At 35.6% G+C, this 18,588-nt stretch overlaps 1 pseudogene; it reads right to left on the bottom strand.

The window, feature by feature from the left end:
- Positions 1-18,123, bottom strand: part of LOC141522873 (small kinetochore-associated protein-like) — a 103,965-nt pseudogene extending 85,842 nt beyond the window's left edge.
- Between the last annotated feature and the right edge of the window lie 465 nt (positions 18,124-18,588).

The following is an 18,588-nucleotide window of genomic DNA, read 5'->3' as shown; positions in this document are numbered from 1 at the left end:
AAAGGAAAACAATTACATTTGTTTTCAAATTTAAGGCAATGGAGTTAAGTGACTTTCCCAAGGTCACACAGCTAGGCCATTATGTGACTGAGTTCAGATTTGAACTCAGGTCCTCCTAGCTCCCGGGCCTGTACTCTCTCCACTGTACCATCTAGCTACCCTGAAAACAATTATATTGAAATATAATTGGCAAAACATTAAAGAAAAGTCAATGTTAAGAACTTTTACTTTACTGAGCTCCTCATTTTATCCCAATGAGATCAGGTATGTTGAATGAATTCATATAAGAAGAACAGATAATATAATCCAAAATGTTTCATCCTCAAAACAGCTTTCTTTATAGGATACCATGCTAATTTCCAACACCTCATTTCTTTTTGTGATTCTAAAAGAGATTTACAAATTTTAGAAATGGAAAGAATCTTAGTTGCAGATTAACTAATCTGCAGACATAATCTAAATCTCTAATTTTACAGATCTGGATAAAATGTGGTTACATTATTTGTCCTCCTAGAGATAGCTAAGTCCTTGCAAACCATATATTTGACAACAGGTCATAGTTTTGTTTCACTTTTAGCTATACAAAATTCTCTATCCTAAACAATTTTCTCATCTTTTCTCCCTCTCCTCCTCCTCTTTCTCTGTCTTGTTCTTCTTCTCTTTCTTCTCCTCCTCTACCTCCAGTTTCCTCCTCCTCCTCCTTCCTCCTCCTTCTCCTCCTTTTCCTCCCTCCTCCTCCTCCTCTTCCTTTCTTTATCTTGATATTTTTCATTTTCTTCCTTTACAAATTTCACAATTTTTTGAAATGCTACATCTATAGAAAAATAGTATAATTCATTTACAAGTTGCTGTCTATACTCAAAAAGTAGCTAGGTATTCACCTAGGGGCAGCTAAATGGCACAGTGAATGGAGCATTGACCCTTGGAATCAGGAGGACAGGAATTTGAAGCCAGCCTCAGTCACTTGACACTTACTAGTTGTGTGACCTTGGGCAAATAACTTAAATCTGATTGTCTCACATTCAAGGTCATCTACAGTCATTTTGATTCATATATGGTCAACTGGACCCAATTGGCTATGGAGTAGAAAATGAGGTTGGTGACTTAGCAAAGCATCTTCTCATTCAAATCCAATTCATGTGCTTGTAATGGCAGTACCTCCCCTATGTCAGGGTCTTCTTTGAGGACAGAGGACAGTAATCACCATCATAATCATCATATTCATCTCACAACCTAGAGAAGAGATATTGTTCCTGAAGGATAAAATATATAGTGGATAACATTCTGAACATCTACCCTGCAACAGTTAAATTTTAGGGGCAGCTAGGTGGCACAGTGGATAAAGCACAGGCCCTGGAGTCAGGAGTACCTGGTTTCACATCAGGTCTCAGACTCTTGATAATTACCTAGCTGTGTGGTCTTGGGCAAGCCACTTAACCCCATTTGCCTTGCAAAAACCTTAAACAAAAGAGTTAAATTCTAATCTCTGCTCAGACACTTACTAGCTTTGTTCTCCTGAGTCAGTCACTTAAATTTTTTTTCAACTCCCAGGTTCCTATTTGGTAAAATATGTATGGATAGAGACATTGGTAGCATTTATTTCCTAGAGTTATGATGTTAAATTCTTAGTTGCTAATTTTTCTTGTTAATTTTTCCTCATCTTTCCTCTTATCCCCATGGACACAGAAATGAACTGAAGACAATTTGTAATGCTTCTTTTTAAAAATATATTTTAAGTGTTCTAAATCATTATTAATTATAGAACCATAAATCAAAATAACTGTGGTATCATCTCACATATATCAAATTAATTTCTATGTAAAATAAGCAATAGGAAGAATGTTAAGAGGGCATGCAGAAAAACTGGGACATTAATGTGCTCTTTGAAGAGTTTTGAACAGATTCAACCAAAATAGAGAGCTATGCCCAAAGGGATATATATTCCATTTGTTCCAGAATTTCCAGTGTTGGGTTTATATCCTAAAGACATCAAGGTGGGGTTGGACCTATTTGCACAAAAATATTTTTAACAACTCTTTTTGTGATGGTTAAGGATTAAAAATAGAAAGGATACTCATCAATCAGAAAATGACTAAACAAACTGTGGCATATGATTGCAATGAATATTATTGTGCCATAAGCAATGATAAACTGGATGGTTTCAGAAAAACCTGGAAATACTTACATGAACTGATGCATAGTGAAGTGAAGAGAACTAAGGGAACATTATAAACAGGAACAACAATATAGTTTGATGAAGAATTGCGAATGTGTTCCAAGAAAATAACAAAGGACTAATTATGAAGCATAATACTTTCCTCCAGAGAAATAACTGATATTGTTTGAATATGACTTGAAGCATGCTAATTTTTTCACTTTCTTTCTTTAATTCTTTTTCTTTTATGTGAGTCTTCCTATACAAAATGACAAATATGAAAATGTTTTACAAGACTAGAATATATATATATATATATAAATATATATATAAATTCATGTATATATGTATGTATATTTACAGAACACAAATTTTCCTATAAATTATTCAACTGTGGATTAAAAATTGAATTTCCTTTGCTTGCTTGTTTTTTATTTGGTTGTTTGCTCATCTTCAGCACACTCACTGATTCTTCAGATCAATTTCAATAGAAGACAGGGTCACAGAGATGATATGTTCCTTTTCTTATTTCATAAGGTTTTAATTTTTTTCCTTTTTGCAAGGTTAATTGATATGCCAACGGTCACACAGCTAAGTGTCTGACGTCAGCTTTGAACTCAGGTCCTCCTGATTCCAGGGCCAGTGTGTTCAATCTACTGTACCACCTATCTTCCCTCATTTTTAAATTTTTCTACTAATTTTCTATATTTTTAAAGTTAGTCATTCCATAAAATTTTGAATTATGAATATACAATGCTATAATACTATATTTTAATTACTCTTCTTAAGATGATATGGGTTGATATCCTATTTGGGCAACTGTAAGATATATTTCTATTGTAGTTTCAACAAAATGGCTCTGCTTTCTTTGTAGTGCAGAGAATTGCTTTCTATCATTTCATTAAAATCAATATATACTCTATTATTTTGGCTACGTGATTACTATAGATCAAGGGTTCTTAATGTATTTTGTTGATCTTGTCATGTGTAGACCTTTTGAGGATCTGATGGGCATATACACCCATTCCCAGAATAAAATATTTAAATTCAAAAAATAAAATACAAATATCAATTTTATTGCTCTGTAATTTTCTATACATATGTGTGTATGTGTAGAGATACCATAAACACACACACACATATATATCAAGTTTACATAAATAAAGAATCCTCACTCTATGTATCAAATAAATGTTGCTTTTTTATACCTGAACAGAAATTTTCACATTTTCCTTTACTTATTGAAAAATTTTCACTACTCAATATGTTTATGTTCAAGTGTAACATTAATGTTATTTTAGACAAAAAGACATGATTACAAATTGAAACCATAAACTCTTCCATTTCTAAAAAAAAATTCAAGTTTCAGTAATTCAGCATTTAGTCAAATATATTTCTTCATCAACATATTTTTAGTTCAGTTCATGCAGATGACATGCATGAAATATCTTATAATTGTACTTTTAGATATTGTTGTATAGGTAGACATTTTTGATTATATTAAGAAATCTAGGAATAAAGACTTGGAGTTAAGTTATACTATTAATTTGTCAATTGAATTCTCTTTTTTTTTCCCAAAAGATATTTGAAAAATGAATCTATTGATATTCTCTGAAGACATCTATGAATAATTTTCTTCCTTATTGCAAGTCTTGTATAGATGAGTCAGATAAAGGAGTTTCGTATTTCATTAACATTGCAAAGGTTGTTCAGAAACCATTGTTATTCATGTTATCATGTACAAAGTATATTTTTAAACTGACATTATATGGTACTTTCTCTTAAAGTTGCTCTTCTCATTAAATTTTAACACCAGCATGCCAATTAATCTCATATCATACATGGAATTAACTTTCTTTTTGATAGCCTTGCATGGAGAAGAACATACTATTAAATATCACTTTAATTCATTAGCTAAGTTGTGACATGGATTTATGTTATCATTATTAGTGTTTTAAGCAGTTGCATCACTCCTCTAATCAGGAAATCAAATAGCCTAGCACAATGACATTGTTATCAAACAAGTTTATGTATTTTGTTCAAATATGATTGAATCAAGTTGGTCATTCCATATTATATTTTCAATTACAAAGCATTCTCAGGGATAAAACTTCTATTAAGCTTCTATGTGCCAGACATCTCTAAGTGTTAGGGATACAAAAAGTGTCCAAGCTGAAATCTGATCTCAAGAAGATCACTGTCTGATGGAAACAACAAGTTGACACTCAAAAATATGATCAAAGAGCTAAATAAAAGATTAATAGAAGACAAATAACAGAGAAAAGGCAATATACTTAAGAGAGTTTCAGAAAGGTTTCTTATAGAATTGTGATATCAAACAAATAATGACAGTAGATCACTTAATCATTATAGGGACCCACAAACAGGACATGAAGCCTTAAAAAATCACATATAATTATCAATATTCTTTTGGTGTTGAGTAGGGTCCTACTCTGCAAAGATAATGAAGTAGTTTACTATTTCTTTTTCCAACAAACTAGAAAACAGAAGTTAAGTGACTTTGTTAAGGGTCACATATTAAGTATGTAAGGCCAGATTTGAAATTAGGGCTTCCTGACATTAGAAAAAGCATTTTATCCACTGAGATACCTAGCTGCCTCCTATATTTTACTGAATTTTTCTTTTTTTTGTAAAAATATTTCCCAACTATATTTTTATCTGGTTTTCACAACACCCAGGAAGATTGCAGGCTTCAAAGAGATTGTGGGAGGACATAAAAGAATCCAGGAAAACCAGTATGTGGAGATGAGGATGGAGAGTATTCCATGCATATTAGAGACCTAGAGATCATAATGACAATGTAAATTAGTGTTTATTGTCACTGGACAGAATCATACATGTTGGGGTATAAGGTTTAAAAAAGATTAGAAAGGTACAAAGTATCTGACTTTTGTAAGGCTTGAAATGCTAAAACAGAATTTTTTATTTCATCCTCTAGGTGATAAAAAGCCACTGGAATTTACTGAATAGGATGGTTGACATGATCAGCCTTGTGTTTTAGAAAAAAATCACTTTGATTACTGAATGGAGGATAAATTGGAATGGGGTGAACACTTGAGGGAATATGAAATAAGTTCCATTCTTTCAACATGATCAAAGAAATTCAGTGAGTTTTGCTTATAATTCTTTTGGTCAACAACACTTCCAATTCTTTATTATCCAAATCAGTATTTTTGTAGCTATGTTAATTCTTCAAAAATTACTTGTAGACATATGGTATTTGGAAAGCTAGATATCACCCTGGAAAAAGATCAAGTCCTGTAGTCAAGAGAGCTCATATTTCTAAATTCTAATCTAGCCTCAGACTACTTAGTAGCTTTGTAATCTGGGTGATTCACTTAATCTTTTTGCCTCAGTTCCTCATCTGTAAAATGAGTTGGAGAAGGAAATGGGAAACCACTCCAGAATCTTTGCTGAGAAAACTCCCAAATAGGATCATTAAAAGTTGGACACGGCTGAAATAAATGAGCAACAAGAAAAGTTTGCAATTGAATTTCCAGACTTCTGGTCAAGATGATGGAGAGAAGCTAGACACTATCTTAAATTCTCTTGGATTTCCCTCATAACTAACATAAACCAAATATTTTACTGTAATTTTCATTCACAAATCCCAGAGAAGTACCGAGGAGAACATCTATTACAAGGTTTGTCCCAAGGGAGAATGGGCAAGCCAGGTACAAATAGCAGAGAACCAGTACAAAGAGCAGAGAACCAGTGTAGAACTGGCAGGGTGAGCCCTTGGGACTAGATTGAGGACAGAAGTAGAAGCCTTTGCTCTGTGTGTGAGGTGTCAGGGAGAGTTCCAGCACAGGAGTGTTTGTTGTATGGGGAGGAAGAGCGCCATTGCAACAGCTAGACATTGATTTGGTCAGCTGCTGGTCTGGAAGACAAAGGGCATGAGCTACCATGTTTTCAGTGAAGTCCCTGTGTTTCCAGTTGAGTCCTCCCCCCATTCCTATGAGAGAAAGTGACTCTTCCCAAAACAAACACAGCAACACCGCCCCCCCAGGCTCAGGTGTGGAGATTAGGTCACCCCCCCAGTGATGATTGAGGATTAAAGAGAATGACTATATAGCCTGAGGGCCCAGACTACATTGTTCAAGAATAACTCAGATCATCCTGCCCCTCCACCCCTTCAGTCCTAGGGAGTGGGTCACCACTCAACTTCACAGACACTGCAGAGAAAGTGTATAGCATTCTCAATTGGCTGTCAAATTTAGAATTACTAAGCCCACTGAGCAAAGCCTCTAGGGATCTCAGCAACAAAGATCTGTAAATTAGCATGTCCCCCAATAAAATATCCTAGGAAAATGAAGAAAGCCCACTGTAAAGGAAGGGTCCATTATTCTTTACAAGAATCCTAATTATGAGAGAACTTGAGGCTCAGAGGAGAATATGAATTGGTCTACAGCCCAGAAAGACTTCTTAGAAGAGATCAGGAAGGAGTTGAAAAATCAATTTGAAAAATTGGGAAAGGAAATGCAAGAAAAAATTAAAACTTTGAAAGAGAAATTATTATCTTGCAACTGGAAAACAAGAATAAAATTGGACAATAATAAGAAGAAAATAATTTTGTCAAAATCACAATTGGGAAAATTGAAAAAATTGATCAAAAATAGAATTGACCAATTGGAAAAGGAGTTGCAAAAGATAACAGAAAAACATTCTTCTCCAAAAAAAGATTGGAATCTGTGGAAACTAATGACTTCATGAGACAACAAGAAACCATTAAACAAAACCAAACAATTCCAAAAGAATAGAAGAAAATATAAAAATACCTTATCAGCAAAGCAACTGACCTGGACAATAAATCCAGAAGAGAAAACCTAAGAATAGTTGGATTTCCTGCAAAACTTAAGGAGGAAAAATTTCTGGCCTCCATGCTTCAGGATATAGTGAAGAAGAATTGCCCTGACATCATGGGCAAAATAGTTATTGAAAGAATACATCGATCCCCTCCTAAAAGGGATCTCAAAAAAGAAAATACCAAGGAAAAGTGTGACCAAACTCCAAAATTAGCAGATAAAACAGAAAATGCTGCAAGTAGCCAGAAAGTAAGAATTTAAATACCAAGGAGCACAGTGAGGATTACACAAGCGATTTCCAGCCAAGATAGTGAAGAGAAGACAGGCACTGTGCTAAGTTCTCCTGGATTTCCCTCAGAACTAATATAAATCAAGCCTCTTAACAAAATTCAGATCCATAAAATCCAGGGAAGAACAAAGGAGAAAAACATCTACCAACAAGGTCTGTCCTAGGGGAATGTGGGTGAGCCAGGAGCAGAGAGCAGAGAGCCAGCACAGGGGTGCTGGGGTAAAACCTGGGTCTAACCTGAAAACAGCCTCAGAAGCTTTAGCTTTGTGATTTGGCAGGAGAATTCCATTGAGGTTGGAGGAAGAATTCCAGGACAGTGGGCGGGAGAACTCCACACAGCAGAGAGACATCAATCCACTCAGGACCACTGATCTAGAAGAATAGGGCCAAGAACTACATATTTTCAGCAGAGTCCTCATGCTTCCTGTTGAATCCTCTCCCCTAATCCCTGTGGAAGAAAGTTCTTTTCCCTGAACAAGTGCAGTAAAAATCCGCCCACCTCCCCAGCATCAGGTACAGGCAGTAGATCTCTCTCAGTACTGAGAGAATAATGAGATTAACTATACAACCTGATGCCCAATGCACATTGTTCCAGGATTCAGACTCTGCTGCTCCCCCCACCCCCTCAGATCTAGGGAGTGGGCTGAAAATCAAGGTTACAGATACTCTAGAGAAAGCCTCTAACACTCACTACTGGAGGGCCCTAATGGAGTTACTAATCCCAGTGAGCTAAGTCTCTAGGAATTTCAGCTCAAAAGGTCTGAGAACCAGCCTCACCCCTCCAACACCATATCCTAGGAAAATGAAGAAAGGCCAGTGAAAGGGGGGGGGGGGTCCATTGCAAGCTATCTTGAAGACAAAGACCCTAACTCAGAAAGAACTAGAACTTCTGAGGAGGAATATGGTTTGGTATGCAGCCCAGAAAGAGTTCTTAGAAGGGGTCAGCAAGGAGTTTAAATATCAATTGGAAAAACTGGGAAAAGAAATGCGAGAGAAAAATTAATCCCCTGCAAAGGAAATAAATCCTTGGCATATATAATTGGGCAAGTGGAATACTACTTCAAAAGTAGAATTGACTAATTGGAGGAGGAGTTTCAAAAGTTAAATGAAGAAAACTCTTCTCTTAAAAAGAAAGAATGAAATCCATGAAAACTAATAATTTCAAGAGATAACAAGAATCTGTTAAACAAAATAAAAAAATTGAAAAAATAGAAGAAAACATAAAATACCTCATCTGCAAAACTACTGACCTAGAGAATAGATCCAGGAGAGAATATTGAATCATTGGGTTTCCTGAATACATTGAGGATAAAAAAGCCTAAATTCATTTCAGGATCTATTGAAAGAAAACTGCCCTGATATAATGGAAAAGCAGGGTAAAATAGTTATTGAGAGAATACATCAATCTTCTGCTAAAAGGGAACCCAAAATGAAAACACCATGGAATATTGTGGTCAAATTCCAGAACTACCAAATAAAAGACAAAATTCTGCACGCAGCCAGAAAAAAAAACAATTTAAATACCAAAGAGCCGCAGTAAGGATTACACAGGACCTGGCTGTATTGATATTAAGGGATGGAAGGGCCTGGAATATGATATTCCATAGAGCAACAGATATTGGACTGTAGTCAAGAATTCACTATCCTCCAAAACTGAACCTTCTCTTCCAGGGGAAAAGATGGAAATTTAACGAAATAGACTTCAAACTAAAAATTAACATACACAAATTCACTTAAGAAACTCATCCTACCTTTCAAATAGTAAACGGGGAAAGGGCGAGGGGGAGGGAAAGAGGAAGGGAAAGGGGAAACATGGGGGGTGGATATGAGGGGGCAAACATGTTGAAGGAGGTGATATTCAGAAGAAAATATGGGGGGGGAATATGGATAAAGTGAAAAAAAATGAAAAATTCAAAAGAGGGAAGTTAGCATGGAGGGTAATAATGAGTTTGGAATTATAACTTTGAATGTGATTGGAATGAACTCCTCCATAAAATGTAAGTGGATCGCAGAGTGGATTAAAAACCAGAATGCTATAAGATGTTGCTTACAAGAAACCCATTCAAGGCAGAGAAATATATTTAGAGTAAAGGTAAAAGGTTGCAGCACAATATATATTTGCCTCATCCAAAGTGCAAAAGGAAGGTGTAACAATTCTTATCTCAGACAAAGGAACTTCTAAAATAGATCTCATTAAAAGAGACAAGGAAGGAAGTTATATCATCCTGAAAGGTACCATAGACAATGAAGCAATTTCAACACTAAATATGTATGCACCAAGTGGTATAGCATCCAGAATCTTAGATGAGAAGCTGAATGAGTTAGAGGAAGACATAGACAGTACAATTCCACTGGTGGGAGAGAGATCTCAAACTCCCTCTAATGACTCAGATAAATTTAACCATGAAATAAACAAGAAGGAAGTTAAGGAGGTAAATAGAATGTTAAAAAAACTCAAGACATGATAGAACTTTGGAGAAAATTGAATGGGGATGGAAAGTAATATACATTGTTTTCTGCAGTACATGGCATCTATATAAAAACTGATCATATAACCATATTGATCATATGAGGCATAAAACCTCATAATCAAATGCAGAAATGCAGAAATAGTGAAAACTTCCTTCTCAGACCAAAATGCAATAAAAATCAAGTGCAATAATGGGCCATGGAGAGATAAATCTAAAACTAATTTGAAACTAAATAACCTCATTTTAAAGAAGGAGTGCATTGGGAGGTGGCTAGGTGGCACAGTGGATAAAACACCGAGCCTGGAGTCAGGAGTACCTGGGCTCAAATCTGGTCTCAGACACTTGATAGTTATCTAGTTGTGTGGCCTTGGGCAAGCCACTTAACCCCATTTGCCTTGCAAAAGCCTTTAAAAAAAGGAAAAAATAAAGAATGAGTGCATCAAACCACAAATTGTAGCTATAATTAATGATTTTTATCCTAGACTTTGAAAAACAAGACATCATACCAAAACTTGAGGAATATAGCGAAAACAGTTAAAGGGGGGATATATGATATCTCTAAATACTTACATGAATAAAATAGGGAAAGAAAAAAATCAATGAATTAAGCATGCAACTAAAAAAAATTAGAGAAGTAACTAAGTAAAAACCCCACTTAAATACCAAATTATAAATTCTAAAAATTAAAGGATAAATTTTTAAAAATTGAAAAAAGGAAAGTATTAAAGAATAAATAAAATCAAGAGTTTTTTATGAAAAGAAATAAAATAGATAAAACTTTGAGTAGTTTGATTAAAAAAGAGGAAACCCAAGTTATTAGAATCATAAATGAAAAATGTGAACTCATCACAAATGAGGAGGAAATAATTGAGAACTATTTTGCCCAACTCTAAGTCAACAAATTTGATAATCCAAATGAAATGTGTGAATATTTACAAAAATCTAAGTGTCCAGGTTTAAATGAGAAGGAAATTAAATATGTAAATAATCCTATTTCAGAAAAGTCTACTCCCTAAGAAAAAATCTTTAGGGCCATATGGATTCACAATTGAATTCTATCAAACATTTAACGAACAATTAATTCCTATTCTACATAAATTATATTTAAAAATATGAGAGGTTCTGCCAAGGTCCTTTTATGACACCAACTTTGTGCTTATAACTAAACCAGGAAGAACTAAAACAGATAAAAAAATTAGAGACCAATTTCCTCAATGAATATTGATGCAAAAATATTAAGTAAAATTTTAGCAATGATACTACAGCAAGTTATTACCAAAATAATACACCATGAGCAGGTAGGATTTCTACAAAGTAGGCAGAGATTATTCAACACTAGAAAAACACAACATAATTAAGCATATCAATACTAAAACCAACAGAAAACCTAAGATTATCTCAATAGATGCTGAAAAAGTCTAATATACTACATCCAATCCTATTAAAACACTATAAAGTATAGGAATAAATGGAGGCTTCCTTAAAATAATGAGGATCTATCTACAAACATGACCAAATCTTATACTTAATAGGAATAAAATTGGGCCATTTCCAATAAAATCAGGGGTGAAACAAGGATGGCCATTATCACCATTGCTATTCAATATAGTATTAGAAAATCTGGCTATAGCAATAAGAGAAAGAAAGAGAAATTGAGGGAATCAGAATTGGCAATGAGGAAGCTAAGTTTTCACCCTTTGCAGATGATATAATGGTACACTCAGAGAACCTGAGAAAAAAGTTCCTGAGAAAAAAAAGTTCCTTGAAAAAAACTAACAAATTCAGCAAAGAAACAGGATGTAAGATAAAAACCACATCAATCATCAGCATTTCTATATATGAACAATAAAAGTAAGAGATAGAAAAAGTTCCATTTGAAATAACTATAAACAACATTAAATTATTTGAAATCTAACTCCCAAGACAAACTTAGAAATTGTATGAAGACAATTAAAAAGCACTTTTCACCCAAATAAGTTCAGAGCTAAATAATTGGAAAAATATCAAAACTTCATGGTTAAACTGAGCTAATATAATAAAAATGTCAATTCTACCTAAATTAGATTACTTATTAAGTGACATACTTATCAAAGTACTAAACAACTACTTTACTGAGCTAGGAAAAAAATAGTAACAAAATTCATCTAGAATAACAAAAGGGCAAGAATATCAAGATGAAAAATATTGTAAAAATACTGTAAAGGAGCAGTCATCAAAATTCCCTGGTATTGATTAAGCAATAGAGTATTGGACTAGTGGATTAGGATAAATTCAAAAGAAATCACAGTAAATGCTAGAACAAGTTACTATTCGAGAAAACCAAAGATATCATCTTCTGGGATATGAACTCACTATTTGACAAAAATTGTTGGGAAAACTGGAAAACAGTGTCGCAAAAACTAGGCCTAGACCACATCTCACACACTATACAAAAATAGAGTCAAAATTGGCATAGGATTTAGACATAAAGCATGATACTATAGATACATTAATAAAACCAGATATACTCTATCTATTATAACTATGGAAAGGGGAATAATTTATGACCAAAGAAGAATTAGAGAACATTATCAAACTACAAAACAAATGATTTTGACTATATTAAATGATTTTGCACTAATAAATGCTGCAAAAATTAGAAAAAAACGCAGAAAACTGGGAAAAAATAAAAAAATCTTCATAATTAGGAGATAAATATATAGAGAATTTCATCACATTTATAAGGCTATAAGTCATTCTCCAATTGATAAATTGTCAAAAGATAAAAACAGATGGTTTTCAAAATTAACATTATATATGATCATATGAAAAAAGTGCTCCAAATCATTAATAATTAGAAAAAAAGCAAATTTAAACAACAATGAGATAACACCTCAATGATATTGGTCAAAATGACAAAAACAACAAATGATCAATGTTGGAGAGGTTGTAGGAAGAACAGAACATTGATACATTGCTGTTGGAGTTGTGAACAGATTCAAACTTTCTGGAGAACAATATGGAATTATTCTTAAAGAACATGAGGGGAGAGGGATGGGATATAAGCGTGGAAAGAAATTTTACAACTTAAAAATATACATATGCAAATGGATGAAAATAAATAAATTAATTGATTAAAAAAGGTTTAATAATTTAACAGACAATCAGTTTCATTCTATATAAATGCTTGGGAAAAATATGTGAAGACATAACTCTGCCTAACTCCATCTATAACACTAATATTTTGATACCTAAACCAGAAAGAGTCAAAACAGAGAAATGAATTTATAGATCAATTTACTTAATGATTATGGATGCAAATATCTGAAATAAAATCTTAGGAAATTGATTACATCAAGTGATCACTGGAATAATACACAATGGCCAAGCAGAATTATTTCCAGGAATGCAGGGTTGGTTCAATATTGGAAAAAATCTCAGTACAATTGACTATATCAATACAAACCTAACATAAATCATATGGTTATATATATATATATATATATATATATATATATATATATATGCTGAAAAAATCTTTGATATAATACTGCACCCATTCCTACTAAAAACTTTAGAGAGCATAGCAATTAATGGATTGTTCTTTAAAATGATAAGCAGTATCTATCTGAAACTACCAACAAGCATTATATGCAATGGGAATAAGCTAGAGGCACTCCCAATAAGATTACGGATGAAACTAGTACTATTAAATATTGTATTAGAAATATTAGATTCAGCAAAAAGAGAAGAAAAGGAAATTGAAGAAATTAAACCTGGGAAGGCAGAAACAAAATTCTCTCACTTTACATAATGGTATACCTAGAGAACCCTAAAAAAAAACATCTAAAATATACTGAAAACAATGAGAAACTTTAGCAACGTCACAGGACATAAAATAAAAGAACATACAAAGCATTTCTACTTGTTTCTAGCAATACATAACAAGATACAGCAGCAAAAGTTAGAAAGAGAACTTCCATTTAAAATATCTTCAGACATATAAAATACTGGGGTGTCTATATTCTAAGAAACTCTCAGAAACTCTATGTAAACAAATATAAAATACTTTACACATAAATCAAATCAGTTTTAAAAGTGGCAAATATTAACTGCACATGAATAGGTAGAGGTAATGTAATAAAAATGACAATTCTACCTCAATTAAGTTATTTATTTCCATACTAATCAAACTTCTAAAAAATTAATGAGCCAGAAAAATTGTAACTAAATTCATTTGGAGAAACAAAATGTCACAAAAATCATGGATTTAAGGGGAGAAAATTATAAAAGAAGTACCTTGGCCTTACCAGATCTAAAATTATATTATAAAGCTTTAATCATCAAAACTCTCGGTACTAGCTAAGAAAGAATGGTGGATCAGTGGATTAGACTAGGTACAAAAGAGACAGCAGGGAAATGATTACAATAATCTTCTATTTGATATCCCAAAAGAGTCCAGTTTCTTCCTTGACAAAAGAATTCACTGCTCAATAAAATCTTTTGGAGAAAATGGAGACAAGAATGGATCTTGTCTTAGGCGCTCTCTCATAAAACTCATAAGCTAAGGACTCTAACTAAATTTTCGAGAGACAGAACCCACAAAGGGACCCAATGAGGCAGTTCTCCTACTCAAGGTAACCTGGAAAAGAGCAGAAAGATTCTGCTCCCCGAGGTTGGAGGGGCAGCCCGCCAGAGGGGTAGCCCCCCAGAGCAAAAGAACTTCAGCCTTCTGGAGGCACCTCCAGGGCACTGGGAGCCTTGGCTCACAGCAGCGGGGGAGTGTCCTGAGCTACACCTCGGGGAGTACCAGGGACATATTGGGGGAACAGCGAGGTACAGGAAACAGAAGCAGGCAGAGAGGGTAATCAGGAGCCCCCAGGGCATGAGCCCACTGAGCTGAAGGAGGGGAGTGAAGAGAGACTGCAAGCTCTGTCCTCTGACCCTGGAACAGGACTCTGGGGTTCTGATCACATTCAGATCCCGATTTCAGTCTAGCCGCCCCCATAGAAAAGCAGGCCCCCCCCCACCTCATCCCCGTGGCAGGGGCAGGGGAATATATGGTCACTCACAGACAAGGAGGGAGGACAGAGCCTCACACACTGAGCCCCTTGTGGGAGTGTCCAAAAAGCTCAGGAAACACCCCCAAAACAGGCTTAGGCTGGGAAAATAGGCAAGCAGAGAAAAAAGAGGAACACCATCGAGAAATATTTGTCATATGAACCCAAGAAGGATCAAAACACATAGTCTGAAGATGAGGAAGCAAAGCTCCTGCATCTAAAGACTCCAAGAAAAACAGAAATTGGACTCAGGCTATGACAGAGCTCAAAAAAGACTTTGAAAATCAAATGAGGGAGTTAGAAGAAAAACTGGGAAAAGAAATGACAGAGATGCAGGAAAAACCATGAAAATGAAGTCAGCAGCCAAGTCAAAGAAATCCAAAAAAATGCTGCTAAAACCAGCATGCTAAAAACCAGCTTAGGTCAAATGGATAAAACAGTTCAAAAAGTTATGGAGGAGAAGAATGCTTTAAAATGCAAAATTTGTCAGATGGAAAAAAGAGATATGAAAACTCTCTGAGGAGAACAAATCCTTCAAACAAAGAATAGAATTCAGGGAGATTGATGAATTTACCAGAAATCAGGATTCAATACTTCAAAACCAAAAAAATGAAAAATTAGAAGAAAATGTGAAATATCTCATTGAAAAAACAACTGATATGGAAAACAGACTTAGGAAAGATAATTTAAAAATTATTGGAATACCTGAAAGTCATGATAAGAAAAAAAAAGACTTGACATCATTTTCAAAGAATTACAACAGGAAAATTGCCCTGATATTCTAGAAGCAGAAGGCAAAATAGAGATGGAGAGAATCCACCCATCCCCCCGAGAAAGAGATCCTAAAAACCAAACCCTAGGAATATTAAGGAATATTATAGCTAAATTCCAGAACTCCCAAGTCAAAGAGAAAATATTACAAGCATCCAGAAGGACATAGTTCAAATATCATGGAGCTGCAGTCAGGATCACACAGGACTTAGCAGCAACTTCATTGGAAGGCCATAGGGCTTGGAATATAATATACCAGAAGGCAAAAGAGTTTGTAATGCAGCCAAGAATCAACCTCCCAGCAAGGCTGAATGTCCTCTTCCAGGGAAAAAGATGGACTTTTAATGAATCAGCGGAATTTCAAATGTTCCTGATGGAATGGCCAGAGCTGAACAGAAGGTTTGATCTTCAGATACAGGACTCGGGTGAAGCATAGAGATTGGAGGAGAAGGGGAAAATATGAGGAACTTAATGATGATGAACTGCATGTATTCCTGCATAGAAAAATGACACTGATAATACTCATATGAATCTTCTCAGTTAATAGAGCAGGTAGGACGAGTTTTTATAGTTGAAGCACAGGAGAAAGCTGAATTTGAAGACAAAATGTGGTATATAAATGAAGTCAAGAGAAAAAAAGGAAATGTAATGGGAGAAAGAAAAAGGAGAGGGGGGGAATAGGCCAAGACATTTCATATAATAAGATTTTTCTTATTATAATGAGCTATTGCAATGATATGGAAGGGAGGAAGTGAAGGGGGAATGAGAGTATCTTCACTCTCATCAGAGGTGGCTAGGAGAGGAAACAGCATATATACTCAATGGGTTATAGACATCTGTTGTAAGAAGAAATGGGGGGGGAAGGGGGAAGGGGGGATGTGAGTGATGGAGGAGAGGATGGACCATGGGGGGAGTTGTCAGGTATAACACATTTTCTTTTTTACTTCTTGCAAGGGACTGGGATTGGATGGCATGTCCAGGATCATAGGGCCAGGTGCATGCTGGGCCCAAGGGGTGGTATGGGGGCTCAGGGCTTCTTGGCCCCAGAGCCGGGGATCTGTCTACTGTACCACTCAGCTACCCTACAGCAGAGTCAGAGTGAAAGGAGAGAGAAAATATAGTACATGGTAGTGGAGAAATATGAAAGGAGGGAATTGTTATCAGCAATGGCAACCTTGGAAAAATATGGAAGTAACTTTTGCCATGAACTTATCATAAAGAATGTGATCCACCCGCAACAGAATTGTTGGTGTTGGAACAAAGACTCAAGCACATTTATATTATTATTATTATTATTATTATTATTATTATTATTATTATTATTATTATTATTATCATTATCATTATTATCATTATTATTTGGGGGGTGCAGGGCAAATGGGGCTGGGTGGCTTGCCTGGGGACGCATAGCAGGGTGAACATTGGGTGTCTGAGGCTGGATTTGGACCTGGGTGCTCCTGGCTCAAGGGACAATGCTCTGTCTGCCACCCAGCCACCCCTACTCTCATTACTATTTTATTTTATTTTGGGTCTTTTTTTCTTTTTTTCTTTTGTTTTTTGCAGGGCAGTGGGGTTTGGGTGGCTTGCATGCCACATGGCTGGGTGATTGTTGGATGTACGGGGCTCGTGTGCTCATGGCTCCAGGGCTGGTGCTCTGTTCATTGCGCCACCTGGCCATACCTACAATTATTACAATTTTTTTTATTTTAACTTTTTCCCTCCCCTTTATTGCTCAAGAAAGTCTATATTTATGGGGTGAGGGGGTATTTCATTTACTCTTAAACAAGAATATTTTATTAATGTAAAAAAGCATTATTTGTACAAAATGAGAATAAATATTAAGTAAAAGAAAAAAACTGTTGGGAAAATTGGAAGAAATAGTGTGGCAGAAATTTGAATTACACCAACATCACACACACTATACCAAGATAAGATCAAAATACACAGAATATATTGACATAAAAGACCATATTATAAGCAACCTAGGAGAACAAGCAAAGTTTACCTATCAGATCTATGGAAAAATGAGAAGTTTATGACCAAGGAAGACATGGAGACTATCATTAAAAACAAATCGGGCGAATTCCGGTCAAGATGGCAGAGAGAAGATAGGCACTGTTCTAATGTCTCCTTATCTTTCCCCATCTATGATAAGAAGCAAACTTCTTAACAGAAATCCTATCCACAGAAAGAAAATCCAGGAGAAAAAAACATCTACCTTAGGAATTGTTTTATGTGGTCCTAGGTGAGTTTGGTAGCAGAGGGAGGAGCATCTGGGGATTAGCCTGATTAGCAGCTGGGCTGGAGCATGGGAGCCTAAGGGTCTGAGAGTCAGGCCTACTTGATCAGCAGGGCTAGCACTTAGTCGACCATGGGGGCTTGGATCAACTAGGGAATAGAGGCATTGGTGTTGGCACTGACCCTCTGGAGCTTGCCTACAAGGCTGCGGGGAGAGTTCCAGTGCAGGAGAGCTGCAGACACCATCCCTGGATTCCTCTGATCTGAGGAACTCTGAGTCAATGCATTCATTGTGGCTGAGGCCTCTTCCCAGAACAAAGACAAGCACAGACATTCTGCCCCATGCACAGGTGTTTGTGCAGAAGAACCAGCACAGCTCACAATAGGGAGAGGGATGTCCTCACCTTAGGGTAGAGCCCACCATTGATTGAATACAAAAAGATTTAGCAGCTTCCATCACACCCTCCAACCTGAGAGTGAAGGCCTCAATCAAGGTCACAGAAAATCTAGAGAAAGAACCCAGCACCTCCCACTGGCCAGCTGGGGGTATTGCATTCAGTGTGTAAAGTTTGTAGGGATCTCAATGCCAAACCTCTGTGAACCAGTCCCTCCACAGCTCAAAGCCTTAACAAAATGAAGAAAGGTCAGAAGAAAGGTGGATGGATAGAAAAATTCTTAGAATGAAAAAGACCCTACCTCAGAGAGACAGAGAACCTATTAGGAGAATATGATCTGTTCTCCAGCACAGAAAGACTTCCTTGAAGAAATAAGGAAGGAGTTTAAAAATCAATTGGAAAAT

This window comes from Macrotis lagotis, chromosome 4, assembly GCF_037893015.1.
Source record: "Macrotis lagotis isolate mMagLag1 chromosome 4, bilby.v1.9.chrom.fasta, whole genome shotgun sequence".
NCBI classification, from domain to species: Eukaryota; Metazoa; Chordata; class Mammalia; order Peramelemorphia; family Peramelidae; genus Macrotis; species Macrotis lagotis.
This window is presented reverse-complemented; position numbering and strand designations above follow the sequence as displayed.